Genomic DNA, 14207 nt, shown 5'->3' on the forward strand with positions numbered 1-14207 from the left:
TGAGATATTTTTTCCTCAGTCCTGGAGGCTGGAAGTCTGAGGTCAAGTGGCCATCATGGTCAGGTGCTGGGGAGAGCACCTCTTTTGGGTTGAAGACTGCCTACTTCTTTTATCTTTACCTTGTAGAAGGAAGGCAAGAGGTTTCTTTGGGGCCCCTTCTCTAAGGTCATTGATTTCATTTGTGAGGGCTTGATTCTACCTAATCATTTCTAAACAACCCAACCTCCTAATGCCATCACCTTGGGGGTTAGAATATCAGCAGATAAATTAAGGGGTCACACACGTAACAGGTCAGCTAGCATGGAGCTCTCTCAGTCTTTGGCTTCTACTCTGAAGCCTCCTCCTTTCTTTCCTCTCCATCCTTTCATTCTCGGTTAGTCTCATGAGAGCATCTGGTAGCCATCCTGCCTTTCAAGCAGTCTTCAATCAACTAGAGCAGAGATACACTATGCAAGCTCTGGTCTCCATTTTCACCGTCATTCAGTCCATTTATAAGTCTAGACTTTCTTGTCACTGTTTTCCCTTATGGTTTCTGCTTGGGTCCTCTTCCCAGGGGTTCTCATCAGTACCCCCTCATTGTCCTGAAGAGGGAATTTGATTGATGTGTTTGCAAGATGTACAGGCCTGGACCACAGCAGTCCCATCCAGACTGGTGTGGACGTTCCATCGTCACACACAAACTTGAATGTGAAACCCCCATCCCTTCAAACCTTGTGCCTCCCAAGGGGTCTGGCCTTTTGGGGACAGGGCTCTCTCCTCCACAGGCTCATAGAGCTGCCTGCTACTGCCTTTATTGTCTTTGATTGTTGTCTGCCCCGAATCTGTTTTTAGTTCTTATCTTTGGATTTTTATTACATAATCACAGCTTCAGATAAATGCAGTTTTATTTTTTCCAGTCTGCTATATATATTTAATGTCATATTGTATTGACAATAACTTTCTCAACAATGTTGACTCATCATGGTGTTATTGGACCCTTTTCTCGTTTAATCTCTCTCTTACTCATATCCTTGCTACCACTGAAAATCATCTAATGATTCCAAGTTAAGAGCAATGCTTTGAAATAAGTACTTTTCTTTGTGTTATGCCATCTTATTCATATTTTTGAACTTTGAAATATGTTTATTAGCTAATAATTAAGGATCTAAAATACTGTTTTGTGAGATGAGTTCTGCAGGTTTTCTTTACTGATCTATATTAATTACACTTTCATGTTGCAGTTAGGCATGTTTGGTAAAACAAACATGGTGTTTTTTTCATCTTTTTTGTATATTCTGGAAGGATTTTAATGTTTCTTGAAAATATGATAAATTTAATGAATTAAACTCTTTGTGACTTTCTTCTCATTTATTGAGGACCACCTAGTTTGCAGATTATAGAACTAATAAGAATAGTAAGGAAGCCCATGGTGTGATTTCTATGCTTGTGGGGCACCTGAGTCTATTACTGCCCTACAAGGCAGGTATCTGCTAATGTGGCAGAAGGGGAAACTGAGGCTCAGAGAGTTTTGCTGACTTCACTCCATCCCCCCAGGACAGTAGAGAAAGAACTCTGCCTTGAACCTGAATCTTTGCAAATCGTGTTCTCTTATTTCTCCTGCAGTAAGTCCAAATCTGGTGACTACTGTTTATATTAATTATTATTTCTTCCAAGTTGTTAAAGGAAATAGCTCAAAGAACAGTACATTCCTGACCATCGTGAAGTTTCCTCTGAGCCCTCACTCAGCTCTGCAGAATGTTTCCCTGCCGCTGCCGCAAGCCAGTGCAGCTCACAGGAGCGGCAGCCAGGCTGGTTCCCGTGTGAACGGTCTGGTCCTGGTTTAGGTCGGCCAGTCTAAGTCCTCCCAAGCATTTGTTGTGTCTGAGGCGTCAAAACCAGGTGGCCCATTTCCCAGATATGTTGCTGGCAATTCCCAACATTCTTCTCCGAAGTCAAAAGTTCCGTCTGTAGCTTTTTCTGGATTTCTTCTCATTGGCATTTTCCACATTATTCTAGTTTTTGTTCACCATAGAAAACCACTGTGGTCAAATAGCCAACAGCCCTTCCTACTGGGGTTGATTCAGACTCAACCACGTAAAGCGATGTCTTCTCATTGCCCATTGCTGTCAACCACAGATTGGGTTGCCTGGAAAGGCAAAAAGAACTTATCAAATTTTGGTGGGCTACCATGTGTATCCATGTCAACTGTCAGAGGCCCTAGAGGGGAGATCCTTACGAGGGGGTCTTCGTCTCCCCTGTTTCTCATGCTACCCAGTTCCACACATCAGGGACCTCCGTGTATTGAAACCAGAAATTTTCTTAGGAAAACTAGAATCTCTCTCAGTATCCTCTGCAATCTGTCCATATACCATGAGAATGAATTCTAACACATATCTCCTCACTTAAAATAGATATTTTTGACATTTCTTTGTTCAACCTCATTGACATATATGTAATCTACCAACTGTTGCACATATTTACTGTATACTTTTTGATGTGTTTGTTTGGACATTGCCTGCACCCCGGGTACTATCACCATGAAGTGAGAAACACATCCATCGCCTCCATGAAATTTCTTGTATCCCCTTGCATTTATTTTTATTGTTAAGAACACTTAGCATGAGATCTACCCTCTTCACCAGTTTTTAAGTGTTCAGTACTAAATGGCTAACTACAGGCCCTGTGGTTACAGCAGGTCTCTAGAATGTATTCATCTCTTATAATGGTGACTTTATACTCACTGAACATCGCCCCATTTTCCCCTCCGCCCAGCCCCTGACAACCACCAATCTACTCTCTGCTTCTGTGGGTATGACAATTTTAGATTCCTCATGTAAGTGGAATCAAGTAATATTTGTCTTTATTTCACTTGGTGCTATGTCCTCCAGACTCATCCATGTTGTTGCAAATGATATGTTCCCTCTTGTTGAAGGCTGAATGATATTCCAGTGTGTGTATCTATATCTATCTATATCATGTCTATTTCACACTTTATCCTTTTGTCTGTCAGTGGGTATTTGTTTTTACATCTTGGCTAGTGTGAATAGTGCTGTAGTGAACATAGGAGTGCAGATTTCTCTTCAAGATCCTGCTTTCAATTCTTTTGGATAAATACCCAGGAGCAGAAAGGGCAGAGGACTTGAAACCACGTGATCTGGGATCTAGTTTCTGATCAGCTATACTTGGCATATGGCCATGGGAGGGCCCTATGAAGTCCTTGAGCATTAGCTTATTCACAAGAGCACAGTGTCTGCCACTCAGCAGGCTTTCACCAGATCCCAGGTGATGGATGAAACAGCCTGTTTCATGTAGCACTTGCTAAAACCATGAGAAACGAAACCTGTAGTAGCCTTTGGGAGGAGCCTCTGGGGTGCCAAAGCTTACCTGAAGAAGTAGGAGGAGCAGGACAGGATGCTGGGGGTGGGAACAGGGGCTGCTCCTCAAGCTCTTATCCTATTCCTCCTTTATATCAGTGTGAACACCAGAGCATGACTGGCATGTTCCTTTTTAAAAATTTTTAAATTTTTACGTAAGTGTATTTTTAGTTGGAGGATACAATATTGCATTGGTTTCTGCCATATATCAACATGAATCAATTTTGCCACATATCAACATGAACCCTCCCTCTTGAACCTTCCTCCCACCTCTCACCCCATCCCACCCCTCTAGGTTATCACACAGAACAGGATTTGAACTCCCTGCAGCATACAGGGAATTCCCACTGGCTATCTATTTTACATATGGTAACGTTTCCGTTCTACCCTCTCCTTCCCTCTCTGTGCCCACAAGTCTGTTCTCTATGTCTGTGTCTTCATTGCTGCCCTGCAAATAATGCTGCCCTTCATTAGCACTATCTTTCTAGATTCCATATATATGCGTTAATACATGGTATTTGTTTTTCTCTTTCTGACTTACTTCATTCTGTATAATAGGTTCTAGGTTCTGCCTCACTCATGAGAGGTCCTTTTTGGGTGGCTCCATGCAGCAACCCTGCACAGAGGCGCTGAGTATGCTTCCTCTTTCCATGGTCCTTATCTTCAGATTGTTGGAGGGTTGGCTACATTACACAGCATGGTTTCATGAAAAATTTGCAGCTCAGTCACACTTGGGGTTTGAGTCAACATCTTCAGGAGGTGAAAAATGACCACATTTACTCACCAAACAAAACAACTCAAGTGCAACTTCTACTGATGTTTTACAAAGCATAGTATTTTTGTTTCTTTCTTAGGAAGTTCCTGTAATTCTTAAAACATTTTGGAAACTTTATGGTTCACTTCTTGTTATTTTGTTGTGTCCTGGATACAGTTTATGTGTGGAGTGTAAACTCAATTGTACACTTCAGTTTATTGCTGTGTGAACAAAGACTCTATTGCTGATATGAGAGCTGGTTGGCAATCCATTTAGACAGAATTACATGGCCTGGGTGCTATGAGGTGCCTGTGCCCAGGAGTTCTTTCCTCCTATCTGGCTCATGACACGGGCTTTCACTAATTTCAGTTATGTCTACAAAAAAGAATGATGTCTAACTGAGTTTTCTTATTTCCCAGACAACCTAGAAAATAAAAATGTAAGTATATTTTTAAAGAGTCTAAAAGTGCAGCTTTTTCTCATATTAGTTTTTTCTAGGTTAATTTATTCTATATTGAAAGTTAATGAAAGTCAAGATATTTTGCTTCTAGGTGAGCATCCTAATATTTTATGAATATTTCATTTGATTATCTGCCTGCTATTTATTGATCCTACTGTAGTGATCTCCTCTGGACAAAATTGTGTGCAGTGAGGAGCACAAAATGGAAACAGCATCTGGTCTGCCCTTGTTTGGCAGCTAGTGATAACGAAATCACCCCACTTCTTAGCCTGTTTTGAAATGTAAGTAACAGAAGAGTTACTTCTGTTACTTGCAACCTAGACAGCATATTAAGAAGCAGAGACTTTACTTTGCCAACACAGGTCCATCTAGTCAAAGCTATGGTTTTTCCAGTAGTCATGTATGGATGTGAGAGTTGTACTATAAAGAAAGCTGAGCGCCAAAGAATTGATGCTTTTCAACTGTGGTGTTGGAGAAGATTCTTGAGAGACTCTTGGACTGTAAGGAGATCCAACCAGTCCATCCCAAAGGAAATCAGTCCTGAATATTCATTGGAAGGACTGATGCTGAAGCTGAAACTCCAATACTTTGGCCACCTGATGCGAAGAACTGACTCATTTGAAAACTCATTTCCACCCTGAAAATGAACTGACTCTTTTCCACCCTGATGCTGGGAAAGATTGAAGGCAGGAGGAGAAAGGGATAACAGAGGATGAGATGGTTAGATGGCATCACTGACCCAATGGACTTGAGTTTGAGCAAGCTCCAGGAGTTGGTGATGGACAGGGAAGCCCGGCATGCTGCAGTTCATGGGGTCGCAGAGTCAGATACAACTGAGCGACTGAACTGAGCCGAACTGAAGAGTTGAATGTAGGCTAAGTGTTTTGGGACCTCTGTTTTTCTCAGAAGTACCAGGAGAGTGGGTTCCCGTGGACTGGGGGTGGGGGTGTGCAGCAGCTCCTCTCTTGGGAGCTGAGGCCCTGCTAGAATAGTGGTTCCCAACGTAGTTGTTGGACCCTAGTGACAGGGCTGAATCCTGGGCCAAGCCCTTACTGGATGTGGGTTGTATGCCTGCTAACCTCTCTTTCTCTTGGGTTCCTTATCTGTGCAGAGCCCTGTGCAGTTTCCACGAGGTGGGAGGCACCTTCACACCACAAGCACTCCATGTATTAGATATCCCAGCCCTGGGCCCCTCCTTGCTGCCCAAGACACAGACAGGGGTGTTCTCCACACTTGGGGCTCAGCTCCTGCCAGGTAACAAATGCTGTGTACGGCAGAGTGAGTGTCCAGAAGACTTCTCCTGGGATTTAGCATTGCTCTTTGGAATTATCCCTGAAATTTTTCTTAATGTTTCAGAAAACCCTCAAATTTGCTAAAGCATCATTTTCAGATTAGCAAAGAGTTATTAAGCGTCTATTGTGACACTTGACCCAAAGTCCTATGATCAGTGCTATACCCCAAGAACACCTGGACAAATCACTGACACATTTCCAACCCTCTCTTACCTCCTAGTGCAGTAAAAAATTTAGCATGAATAAACACATTGCTTTCATGTAGGAATGTTCTAGAAAGGGAGAGTAAGCTGGAGAGATAGAGGAGATAGAGGAGGAAAAGGATGACTGGTGCAGAAAAACCAAATATTCTATCTTTACTTGTGAGACACGTGTATGTAGTGAGCTACCTAGTAAGATGCACGTGTTGGATTCAAAGACACCTAGGACTCAAATTCCTAGACAAGAATGTCTCAATGGTGAGAGTCACCTGTTGCTTCTGGAAATATTAAAGTTCACATATCATCCAGGTGGATGAATGAGGAACATCATCAGGCCAGGATTTGGGTGTAAAATGGAAACTGATTTCATAAGAAAGGTCTATCATTGAAAAGAAAAAAGGAGACGATGTAGACAATGGCCAATTCCAAGAAGGAGGAGAGATAAGAAGTCATGATGTTTGGACTCGATCTGAATATGATGTCAGAATAGGGAATCTGGATCAACCTTCCCTCCAAGGACTAGTGAAAAGCTACACAAAATATTTAGCAAGAATTCTCTGGCTATTGAGTGGAGAATGGATGCAGGGAGATAATCATGGATATACTTTATCAGGCCAATCAAGAAATTACAATCATCTAAAGCATAAAGTTAGCAATGAAAATAAGTATTTCCTTGGAATAATTGGAAGGATTTGATGATATTGAACAGAATCACTCCTAGTTTTTAATGTTGATCACATAGTTGGATGGTGGGTACCTGTAATGGGGAGGAGAAGATTTGAGGAAGGTCAAATTTGGACAAGTGTATGCTGAGATGCCTGTGACATCTCCAAGGTGGATAACAGACAGTTGGATATCATGTTTGTTTGCTAGGGTTGTCATAACCAATACTGCAGACTGAAGGCTTTAAATAATATCAATTCATTTTTTCACAGTTATGGAGGCTGGAAGTCTGAGATCAAGGTGTCAGCATGTTTGGCTTCTTCCAAGACTTTGGCTTGCAGATAGCAGCCTCTTGCTGTGTCCTGGCATGGTGTTTCTTCTGCATCCCTGGCACCCCTCTGGGTACCAATCTTTTCTTCTTAATAAGGTCACCAGTCAGATTGGATCAGGCCCACTCAAACCACCTCATTTTAACTTAATCCCCACTATAAAGACCCTATATTCAAATTTTAACTTACTAGGGATAAGGTCTTCAACATATGAATTTTAGGGATAGGGCATAATTTAGTCTGTAACAAATAGACACACTGGAGCAGGAAATAAAGTTTTGGTTGGAGATATAAGTTTGGGAGTTTTTGCATAGTGATGGAATTTAAAGTCATGAGAAAGAGTACAGTTAATGGGAAAGAGGGAGGTGGGGAGAAGAAGAGGAGGAGGGAGAGGAGGCTGAGGAGAAGGAAGAAAAGAAGAGACGTAAAAGCTCCAAGAGCTCATTTATTTCTTGGAGCATAACTGTGATCTTTATGAACATTATTTATGATCTTTATCACTGACAACTAAAAAGGAAGGAGGACCTCAACTCAGAGCCAGCAGAGGAGCAGCCAGGGATATGCACTGAAGACCAGTGGACGCTGTGCCGTCAAAATTCAAGAGAATGTTGTGCTCAGAGAAAGTGACATTGGACAACTGTGCTGAATCCTGCCAAGAGGTTTAGTGAAGTTGTCTGAAAGGTCAGCGGGAAAGAGACCCTCTCATCTAGAAAGGCAAAAAAGACTAGAAACAACATGTTGTGGGATGCTTCTAGACATCTCATCTAGAGAGGCAAGAGAGACTAGAAAGAACCAAAGTTAATAGGGAATACATTTTTCAGAGACTGATTCTTGGAGGGGCTATTTTCTGAGTAGGAAGGGAACCTAAAGCACTCACTAAACTGAGAAGGAAATTTGAGATAGAGAAAACAAGCAGGCAACTTCACAAAGTGCAATTATGAAGTGTATCGTGGGTAACTTCCGTGCAGGCAGGTTTGGTGGGTGATGACCCAGAGGCACTCACAGCTGCACTCTGCACCTGAAGAGGGTGCAGGGGGACTTGGAGGGGCTGACGCCAAAGATAGAATCTGACTACTGGGGAGAAGCAGGTCAGCACTGACTGGAACCAGAGTTTCCCCTCCCCCTGACATCTTATAACCATTATTTCTCGTGGACCATTGATCATCTGTGTCAGCAAGAGGCACTATTCCAACCCCTTTGGCTCAGGTGCCTTCACTGTGAGGGGGCTAAAACTCAGTCATGCCGGGGCAGTGAGCAATAGAAGCCTTTGATGGATCTGACAAAATTGTGTCATGAAGGAGGTGGAGTTCCTTGTTCAAGTGCTCAATGGCAGGCCAAGTTCAGGACCTGCGGGAGGAGAGAAGCCTCACTGAAGACTGGTCAAGTTGGTGGGCATTTGTCCAGATTGGTCAACTGGAGTTTGGGCTCTCTGGTCTGGTCCTAGGGGAAGAGGAGGCATTGTGAACTTGATCCAAGTCGTATCAAGCCTTCACAGCATGCCACTTCCCAGGATACAAATGTGGGGGCGTTTCGGGACCTTTTGCTTCCCAGGAGCACGGACTCAGGTGAAGTTCCACACTGTCACTTTCTCCTTGCATCAACCATCTATTGTATTTCAGATTATTGTTATTGATAATGACTGTTCCATTGGTTTTTTTCTTATCTACTGCAGTGTTCTAAGGAGAACGAATGTAGCTCTCCACCTGGGGCAAATGTATGTTTGCATTTCAACCTGTCTGTTAGCCACCTCTGATCCAGGGGAAAATGCTTAACCCTGCCTATGTGTCCTGGCTCGGAAAGTCTCCTCGTCTCACAGTATAAATCACCCTCCCTTAAGATATAGGATAGCAGGGGGAATGCTGTTAGGGTTACCTGACAAGCATCTAGCCAGGACGCCTCCTTTTCACCACCGAGTTTCCCAGTGACCCTGCCTGGAAACCCCTCCACCCCTCAGGCAGCAACGTTGGAAACCAGCAAAAACGTGGAAACATCAGATAAATTATGCAGACCAAAATAACATGGAAAGACTTTGAACTGTCAGTAGGACCACAGTCTACAGCAAACCAAGGCCACCACATCAAATGTAAACAAGGTGACTGGCTGCTGAAATAGAGACTGATATAGGACCCAGGGTCTCCTAATATCATAGACCAATGTCCAGAATACAACTGAAACTCTCCTATTATGCTGAGAGCCAAAAAATTATAAGTGAATGAGAAAAAAACCTAATTGTCTAATGCCAAGACCAAGATGAATCAGATGTTGAAATTACCTGAGAATTTTAAAGGAGACAACATGAAAATGTTTCAAAGATCAATTAAATATCCTCTTAAAAAAAAGGTATAAAATATCAGCAAAGAAATAGAAATTAATAAAAAAAAGAACCAAATAAAAATTATGGAAACAAAAATACTACGTTGAAACAAAAATAAACTTGTAAAATGCGTTCAACAGTAGAGTGGAGATGACAGAGACTAAAACCAATGAGCATGAAGATAGATGAATAAATAGAATTTACCAAACTGAAAAAACACAAGAAAGATGGAGAAAGAACAGTTTCAGAGACCTTTGCATAATAACCAGAGATGTAATGTTTGTAGAGTCCCAGAAAAAGAAGAGGAAGAGAATGGAGCTGAAAGCTTATTTTGAAAATGATGGAAAACTAAAATTTGTTAAAATGCACAAGTGTGCAGACTCAAGTGGCTGAGAAAAAAGCAAATGGGAGGAGCCCAAACATGTCCATGCCAAAAAATATCACCATGAAATTCTATAAACTGAAGTCAAAGGAAACATCTTACAGGCAGCCAGAAAAATTATGCCTTACCCGTAGGAGGACACCAATCTGAATAACAGTGGATTTCTGAGTTGAAATCATGGAGCCAGAATAAAGTAGCACAACACTTTTGAAACACTAAAAGAAAGTAATTGTAATCCGTGAATTCTTTTAATTTAAATTTTAGTTATTTATTTTTAGCTGTGCTGGATCATCATTGCTGTATGTGGGTTTTCTCTAGTTGAGGCAAGCAGGTTAGTGATGTTGAGCATCTTTTCCTGTGCTTTTTGGCCGTCTGTATATCTTCTGTGGAGAAATGTCTGTTTAGATCTTCTACCATTTTTGATTGGGTTATTAGGTTTTTTTTGATATTGAGCTATATGAGTATTTGTATATTTGGGAGGTTAATCCCTTGTTGGTTGCTTCATTTGCAAATATTTTCTCCCATTCTGAGGGTTGTCTTTTTTTTTTTTTTTTTGCTTACGGTTTCCTTTGCTGTGCAAAAGCTTTTAGGTTTAATTAGATCCCATTTGTTTATTTTTGTTTTAATTTTCATTACTCTAGGAGGTGGGTCAAAAAAGATGTTTATGTAAAAGAGTGTCTGCTTACACTTTCCTCTAAGAATTTTATCGTGTCCAGGCTTACATTTAGATCTTTGATCCTATCTGAGTTTATTTTTGTGTTGGTGTTAGGGAGTGTTCTAATTTCATTCCTATACATGTGGCTGTCTAGCTTTCTCAGCACCATTATTGAAGAGACTCTTTTCTCCACTGTGTATTCTTGCCACCCTTGTCATAGATTAAGTGACGTTAAGTGCATGGTTTATCTCTGGGCTTCCTATTCTGTTCCATTGATCTATATTTCTGTTTTTGTGCCAGGACTATGCTGTTTTGATTACTGGAGCTTTGGTAGTATAGTTTGAAGTTAGGGTGCCTGATTCCTCCAGTTCTTTCTCAAGATTGTTTTCTTTCTCATGATTGTTTTGGCTATTCAGGGTCTTTTGTTTTTCTATACAAAATTGTAACAAATTTTTTGTCCTAATTCAGTGAAAAATGCCGTTGGTAATTTGAAGGGGATCACATTGAATCTGTACATTGCTTTGGGTAAGTATAGTTATTTTCACAATATTGATCTTCCAATCCAAGAATATGATATCTCTTTCCATATGATTGTGTCCATTTCCTTCATTAGGATCTTACAGTTTTCTGAGTACAGTTCTTTTGCTTCCTTGGTAGGTTTATTCCTAGGTATTTTATTCTTTTTGATGTGATGGTAAATGAGATTGTTTCCTTAATTTCTCCTTCTGATCTTTCATTGTTAGTGTATAGGAATGCAAGAGATTTTCATGTATTAATTTTGTATCCTACTAATTTTCCAAGTTCACTGATGAACTCTAGTAGTTTTCTGGTAGTAGCTTTTTTTTAGAATTTTCTGTGTATAGTATCATGTCATCTGTAATAGTTTTACTCCTTTCCCAATTTGGATTACTTTTATTTCTTTTTCTTCTCTGACTGTCATGGCTAAGACTTCCAAGCCTATCTTGAATAAGAGTGGCAAGAATGAACATCTTTGTCTTATTCCTGATCTTAGAGGAAAAATTTTCAGTTTTTCACCATTGAGAATGATGTTTGCTATGGGTCTTACATATGGCCTTTTTATGTTGAGGTAGGTTCCCTCTATGTGCACTTTTTGGAGCATTTTCATCATAAATGGGTGTTGAATTTTGTCAAAGCTTTTTCTGTATCTATTGAGATGATTATATGGTTTTTATTCTTCAATTTGCTCATGAAAGAAATCAAGGAAGACCTAACTAAATGGAAAGACATACCATGTTCATGAACCAAAAGGTCCAACCTAGTAAATATGTCATCAACTTCCCCCAACTGATCTTTAGGTAGAATGCAATTCCTATCAATATTCCAGCAAGATTTTTGTAGATATAGACAATATTATTTTAAAATTTATATTGAAAGACACAGGTCTTAGAACAAACCATTCTTGACAAATCGTAATAAAGAGGTTGGACTCACTTTATCCAATGCTTGAAAGTGAAAGTCACTCAGTCATGTCCTAACTCTTCAACCCAGGCTGGAATACTGGAGTGGGTAGATGTTCCCTTCTCCAGGGGATTGTCCCAACTCAGGGATTGAGCCCAGGTCTCCTGCATTTCAGGTGGATTCTTTACCAGCTGAGCCACCAGAGAAGCCCAAGAACGCTGGAGTGGATAGCCTATCCCTTTTCCAGCAGATCTTCTCAACCCAGAAATTGAACTGGGGTCTTCTGCATTGCAGGTGGATTCTATACCAGCTGAGCTATGAGGAAAGTCCAACATATGAAGGTGGAGGTATTGGGGATTGAACCCAGGGCCTCATGCATGCTAAGCATGTGCTCTACTACTGAGCTATACCCCCAACCAGTGCTTAGTCTCACTATATAGCTATAGCAGTCAAGACAGTTTGGTATTGCTGGAGGGAGGGACATATAGATCACTGGGTCAGAATGCAGGATTCCAAAATAGATCAACAAAAATATAATTAACTGATTTCTGACAAAGATGCAAAAGCTGGTTCAATGAAAGAAGGATAGATGTTTCCAGTAACTATTTTGATATATTTGAACATCTGTAGGCAAAAAGAATGAACTTCAGTGTAAATTTTGCACCTTATACAAACAAAACAAAAACTGAAAATGGATCATGGGGTTAACAGCAAACATTAAGTTATAATATTTCTATAAAAGTAGAGAAAAGGTCTTCAGGATTCAGGTCTATGCAGAATTCTTAGACCCTAAAATCATGATCCATAGAAGTGAAAAATGACATATATGACCTAATCAAAATTTAAAACTTTTGCTCCATGGAAACTCTAATGAACAAGATGAAGAGGTAAACTAAAGAGGGAAGAAAACATTTGCAAATCACATATTCAATGAAGGATTGGTTTCTAAAATATGTAAAGAGCTTTCTAAACTTAATAATAAAAGTCAAACAATTTAAATTAGAAAATGAGCAAAAGACATGAAGAAACACTACACTGAAGAGAATACGCAAATGGCAAATGAAAAGTATTCGGCATCATCAGCTGTCAAGAACATGAAAATTAAAACCACAATAGGATATCAGTACACACCTATTATAATGGTTGAAATTTAAAAAAAAATAGTGATATATCAAATACTGGTGAGGAGACTAGATCACTCCTCTATTGCTGATAGTAATGCGTAAAGATATAGCCACCCTGGAAAATAGCTAGGCACTTTCTTATAAAACAAAACATGCAAATACTGAATGACCCAGCAGCTACAGATTTGGGCATTTATCCCAGAGCAGTAGACACTCAGGTTCACACAAAAACCCTATATATAAATGCTTATAGCTCTATTCTTAACAGCCCGAACCCATAGCTATTGCTATGAGTCTCCTGATAGAATGGGTAATACTCATGAGCCCAAAGGTAGAAATGAGGTTGAGAGTTAGGCATGAGTCAAGCATTATGCTGAGAAGGAATGAAAAGTGAGGCCAACTAGAGGACCAAGAAAGAGGGTGCTGTGTATCAGGAGTAGGAGCAGCAGGGACAGGAGCAGGGCAACCAGGCAGCAAAAGCGAGGTTGAGCAGATTTCCACGAATGCATGATTGCCAGGACTCCAGGCTGGTACTGCTCCAGCAACGGGATCAGCTGGACACCTGAGAGGTCCTTCGGCCTCTCCCTCGGGGAGCGCCCACAGTCCCTGTGCTGACAGCCCCAGCTTTCTTTCTGTAGTCACGCTGCAGTGGTGAGCTCACCTCTTTGGGGGCTCCAGAGGGCAGCGTCGCATTCTCGCCTTCCGTGGCCTGGCAGTTGGTGGGTTGCTCTTATCGCTGGGTCTTTGCCGTTCCTTGTTTCCTAGCACAGCTTTATCCAGGATCTTCTATTATTCATCCTGCTGTGTTTCTCAATCTGCAAAAGAGACAGACGGAAACTGTTACAAGGGTTTTATAAAAAGAAATGTGTCCTTGAAAATCCGGGCTGGGTTAACCTTAAAAAAGCCAGGTATTGATGAAATGGAACATGTGGAAGTTTCCTACATACAAGAGGAAACCAGTCATTTGAGCGTTGCTGCCCCTAGAACAGAAGACAGCAACAGAGGCTCGAGGTGGGGCTTAGTGCATCGTAAGGAAAGGTTTCCTTTAACAGCTTAGGGTAACAGGGCACCAAGGGGTCTTGCCAACTCATTTCTCTGGTTCTCTTTTATAAGGCAGACTTATCTACTGCTTCTGAGGCTTTGCCAAAGTAGGGTGACCACCTCAATGATTTCTCAAGGATTCTTTGTGTTCTCTTAACATCTAATTAGCATTTTTATGTACTTTCCTGGGGTTCAGTCCAGAAAGCCAAACAAATCATTTG

General features: G+C 41.0%; 1 long non-coding RNA gene and 1 other non-coding gene across 2 annotated transcripts; both read right to left on the minus strand.

The window, feature by feature from the left end:
• Nucleotides 1-1243: 1243 nt before the first annotated feature.
• LOC122437787 lies at nucleotides 1244-14002 on the minus strand. Its single transcript, XR_006268406.1, has 3 exons — nucleotides 13893-14002; nucleotides 13607-13760; nucleotides 1244-2125 (listed from the first exon to the last, which is right to left on the minus strand). It is a non-coding gene; the product is annotated as an uncharacterized LOC122437787 (long non-coding RNA).
• Nucleotides 12164-12235, minus strand: TRNAA-AGC. The gene has a single exon. It is a non-coding gene; the product is annotated as a tRNA-Ala (tRNA).
• Nucleotides 14003-14207: the final 205 nt, after the last annotated feature.

Source organism: Cervus canadensis, chromosome 3 (genome assembly GCF_019320065.1).
Source record: "Cervus canadensis isolate Bull #8, Minnesota chromosome 3, ASM1932006v1, whole genome shotgun sequence".
NCBI classification, from domain to species: Eukaryota; Metazoa; Chordata; class Mammalia; order Artiodactyla; family Cervidae; genus Cervus; species Cervus canadensis.